At 40.9% G+C, this 5,253-nt stretch overlaps 1 pseudogene; it reads left to right on the forward strand.

Moving 5' to 3' along the window:
- The window catches only part of LOC101588889, an 8,150-nt pseudogene extending 3,195 nt beyond the window's left edge, over positions 1 to 4,955 (forward strand).
- The last annotated feature ends 298 nt before the right edge of the window (positions 4,956 to 5,253 follow it).

Here is a 5,253-nt window from a genome sequence, read left to right on the forward strand (position 1 = left end):
CTGGGGGATTGAACCGCGGTCCCTGATGCTTTTGCTAAGCTTGTTCTAAGTAGGTGCTTTAGACCACTGAGCCATCTCTCCAGCCCGAAGCCAGATTTTTTTAAGAATATTCTCACAGGTCTATTGAAATCATAGAAAAAAGTCCATCTCTCAGTGTTTTGAGGTAAAATGATCTGGTTTCTGTGGTTCTCACCAGTTCCTCCTCCCTCTGCAGGATCTCTGACACTATCCTGGCAATGGCTTACTCATCCTGTGAGCTCCTCCAGAAGTACCACATCATCAAACAGTTCTTCAGAAAGAGGTGTTACTCACACTGTGGGGAGCAAACTTTTTCGTTTTAAGTCCATCTTCTGGTATGACTAATTGTTCTTTTTCCTTTAAAGCATAGCATACAAACAGTGGTCAACCTGCAGTGACCTGGCGAACATGCTAGCTGTTAAAAGTGTCTGGAACAAGAAAGTGGCTTCATGTACCTTCCTGAAGCATTCATGGAGGCTCACAGTAAGTTTTCGCCCACTCACTCTCTTTGGAAATGATCAAGAACAGTGCTCAAAGATTTTTGTCTTCTAAACTCTCAGGTTAAAAAGATGATAAAAATAAATACCAACTGCATAGCAGCATGGCTTATAAGAAATAAAGAAAAAAATGGCTTTGACCTTAAATACTGCTAGCATTGTTCCTTGGTGTGGTGTCGCAAGTTTTCTTTTTCCTTTGAGAAAATTGGGAAGAGGCCTGCTGTCTCTTCCATTCACTGGATCCCTACAGCGTATCTTCATTTTTAGATCATTTCACTCTTATGGCAGTTGTGTATCACATTTGTTTTATTTCTGTTTAACATATATGAAGCTACAGAGGCTTAGAAAATTATGGTTTGCCCAGGATCACACAGCTTCATAGTGGCACCAGGGATGGAAGATGGATGTGCTTGTACTTCAGCTGCAGCGCGCCCCATCTCCAGTGGGATCCTGGAAAATCCTCTTGTGACAGTCCTAGAGGATTCACAGTTACAGGAGCTTTTGGATGGAATCCATTTGCATGTTATTCATATCAACCTGAACAGGATAGATATGCAGTTTTAGAACTTATTTTTAAGATTGTGTCTAGCTTTCTGTTTTCTCCTAGGTGAAAAATCTATATCCTATTTTTACCAGCTCAGCCATCATTTAGATGTGTTTCCATGCTTCAACAAGAGTATGAGCTTACAGGGCATGGTAGCACACGCCTGTACCTTAAGCACTTGGGAGGCTGAACCAGGAGGGTCAAGAGTTTGAGACCTAGCCAATTAGTGAGATGTTGTATCCAAAAAATGAGGCATGTACTTTATCACCATATCTGAGTTACTTTAGTGTGATTCATTGACTTTATTAACTTGTCATTCTGTTTTTTTCATAATTTTTCCTTGCTGAGTTTCAGCAGAAAATGTTTTAATATAGAATGTGTTTTGTAAAAAATGGCCATTAATCATATTAGAAATGTAAAAAGCCTATTATTTTAGGCCTGTATATGAAATCTGTGTGCCTTATATCTTTATACTTTTTATGAATTCTCTTACTTCTGCAGATGTCTTTGCAAATGCTTATTTCTATATATTAACTTCATTTTTACATTTTAGTTTTTTATTGCCCAGTTTATTTCTATAATTTCAGCTGGAAGGATCATGCTGTAGCATCTCTAACTGCAACCGTACATATGGTGAAGTAATGACATTTGCCTTACGAGAAGGAAAAGTAGGCATACATGGTGCTGCAGGGTGTGGCTAAAGAGGTAAATCCAAGGAAGTAGGCATACTTAACTATAAAAAGCAGTCAGATTTTGTCATTCTAATGAGAAACACTTGGAGTAAAATTAAAGTCATAAATAAAATCCATATACTGATCTTCATAACAGTATTTTTCAATAACTTAGGCCTGAAAAATGCATCATATTAAACAGATTTTAATACTACTCAAGTGACCATTATTTTCTCTTTTTTAAAAAAATGTATTTGGTACAGCGTCTCACTATACAGTTCAAACTCATAGCGATCCTCCTGTTTTCAGCCACCCCAGCACTGGAATTACAGGCATGGCAACCACACCCAGTCTCCAGCCAGCTCAGCATGCCCAGCTAACACAGCTGGGCATTGAACCCGGGTCCTTGCACCTGCCTAAACATGTGCTTGGTCTGCTGAGCTATCTCTTCATCCTGTTCCCTTTTTAAAAAAAATCACTTCATTTATTACATAATATATGTTGGATGGTAACGTTTAGCCAAAGTGACACGAAAAGAGTGAGCATTATTTTCTCCATTCATATTTTAAACATTTTACCTTTGGTATATTTTTTTAATCTTTAGCAATAATGTGAGTAGAAGAAAGTTCAGTTCATGAAAAAATAGCTTGCTACATTACAACTGGCAGGGTCAAGTTTACTCCGTGGCTGTTTGACTGCACGGAACGTGTGGTCTCTACTTTTGGACGTATAAGGATTATGATTGTGAAGCAATGGTTCTCTGTGCACATAGTTCCATAGAAAAAGTATGAGTTTACTTAAAAGTTGATGAAATGTCATTACACTAATTATCTGAGAACAAAAATAAGGGCCAACAGATTGGTGCCTCCACTATCCTGTCATTCAGTATGACCAGAAGAGGAGTAGCCTTTCTCTATCCACTGTATACCTGTATGCCTGCCGTGGACTTCCCACCTGCCATGGAGCATCCCAGGGATGAATATCACTCTCCTGGACAGTGTGTGAGGTGATTCTCCAGATACTGCAGGAAAGATCCTCCATGCACCAGTGGGAAAGATAGGTTGTACCTTACCACACACTGAAGAGCATGAAATTTTCAGAGCTTCTGGTTTTCATGCATAACAAAATGTTCAGAACTTGTAAATTATTTGCCTTTTACTTAGTAATGTTCATTGACCTAATAGACCAGATGCTAAGCTTGCTGTATCATGCTCCCCTATTCCACACATCCTCACCTGTCACTTCTGTGCAAGCCCATCTCCAGGGTGCAGAGCTGCCTCAGTCATGATGAGGGACTGCCACCCACAGGTACAAATGGAATCTATATGAAAAGGGAGTGTAATAATGAACACCCATACAAAAGGTTGTAAAGTATTAAAATTGTCCTTTATATGTTTATATTTCACATATTTTTATGGTTTCCTAACAGGTATTCAGGTTTTATGTCATTGAAGAATGATAAACAAAACCATAAGCTTTTATCTATCTTCCCTTCCTCTATGTTTAGGTATACTAATAGCATGTTATTTAGCATTTGCAAGAAGAAAAACTGCTGATCAAGCAATTATATTTATTCTGTCAAAGCAACCCAATTCCATAAAAAGCACAAGGCAGCTGCTCTGTGTATGGGAATTTACTCAGTTTCTGACTCCTCTCCGCAGTATCTTCTCTTGCTGGGACCCAAAAGCACAAGTGGTCACCTTAGTCCAGTACCTAATTCACCAGCATCATCTACTTCATGGTTATGAGGCATGAGTTCTACACTATGTGCCAAAAATCACTCTCGTATTTTGCAAATTGCAACTGCACTTGGCTGAGAATTGTCCAATAGTGGTAAAGGATGGATTAGCAGTGTCTGGACACTCTGATAAAATTGAAGCCTGTCTCTGAGATGGTCACAATGGACCTGGATAAAGAGTTACTGTGGCACCACAGTAACACAGCTAACCCATTTAATTCTACTGCAGTGGCAACAGAGTTTGAGGATTGAGATGTGAGTCTTTCCAATGATCAAGAGTATGACCCTCTTTGGAAGAGGCAGAATGTTGAGTGCCTTCAGCCCCTGAGTCTTCTGAAGAGGTGGCTCAGCTACAGTGACATGGACTTGAGGAGAGCAGAGACTCTCCTTGAGCAAGGGGAGACTTCTTGGACAGTGGCTGCCCAGAATTTAGTGGGCCACAAGGTGCGGCAGCAGAAGCCCAGCAGCCACTGTTACATCCCATTGTCTCCTGCTCTGGATCTCAGTATGGAAGCGTTGGTTTGCAGTACATTTTTGTTCTGGAACCATCCTAAGTGTGGTGACTTAGCAGTACACAAAGATGCATCACCCTTTTGCCTAAGGAGGGACACTGCAAATGAAATAAAATGGAGTCAAACCTTCTCTGTGGGTGTGTTATGTTCACACAACCCCAGGGAACCCATTACACCCACCTTTACAAATGTCTCTGTGTTAGTTGATACATTGTGTCACCTTGGCTGAATCAGCTCCAGATCTCAGCCTGGGGGCCTAGCCCTGCAGGTGGGCAGGGCCCAACAATTGACAAAGGAAGGAAGCCTCCTGCCTGGTTTCCTGCTGCCTAGCATCATGGAGAAATCTCAGTCTTTGGAGGAGCTTGATTTTGCCAGCTGCACCAGTATGCAGGAGCTCTGATCTTCACTGTGGAGTTCAGGTCTTTGATGTCAGTGCAGAAGGAAGCAGAGGCTTGATGGATGCTGCACCTGCTCCTCCTCTGCTCTTCATTGTTTTCTGCCACATGAACTGCTATTGTTTGCTTTGGAGCCAGCAGCTTATAGACAGAACTCTGTAGTAACTGTGAGCTAAATAAACCTTTCCTTCCTTAGAGTGTGAGGTATTTGTCCCAGCAACTAGGAAAAAGTAACTAAGACAGTCTCTGAGAACCCAGATCTCTCGCACTAGCAAGAGTCCCACTCTTGCACCAGAGAAGAGGCCCACTGTCAGTGGGAGAATCATGGTGATTGGAACCCAGACTCTGACAAGGAAGAAGCCCTGACTCACTGCACACCTCTGGACTGTGACTCCAGTCAAAGGCACAGGTGCTGGTTGGACTTGATATCCAGGACAGCAAAGATCTGTCTGAAGCAGTGCCACAGAACAATTTGCAGTCTGAAGTAAGTACAGATGCAAAGAAAATACTGGCAGCCAAAGCTCTGGCAAACTTAAATGAGTTTGTAGAAAATGAGGAAGTGAAAAAGAAAGTAGAAATGTGGCAGGTATTTTAATTTCTTTTTATTATATCTAAGGAGGCAATAGTTATGTCAGAGCAAAATACATGTAGCTTATTTTTTACAGAATTATCAAGATATATTTACATCCTACTTTTAAAGTTGAGGTGTTTCATCTGTGATGTGAATTTGATGTTACAGAAAGAAATGACATACCATAGTTGTATTTTTTCACTTTAATCTCCATGTGAAAGAAAGCACAAGGCACTGTCCTTGGTCTGAACAAGGCATTGGTGTTGGTAGATTTTTTTCCTGCTAGCTGGTTTTGTGTGTGCAACCA

Source organism: Octodon degus, unplaced genomic scaffold (assembly GCF_000260255.1).
Source record: "Octodon degus isolate 3935 unplaced genomic scaffold, OctDeg1.0 scaffold00495, whole genome shotgun sequence".
In the NCBI taxonomy this organism is placed as follows: domain Eukaryota; kingdom Metazoa; phylum Chordata; class Mammalia; order Rodentia; family Octodontidae; genus Octodon; species Octodon degus.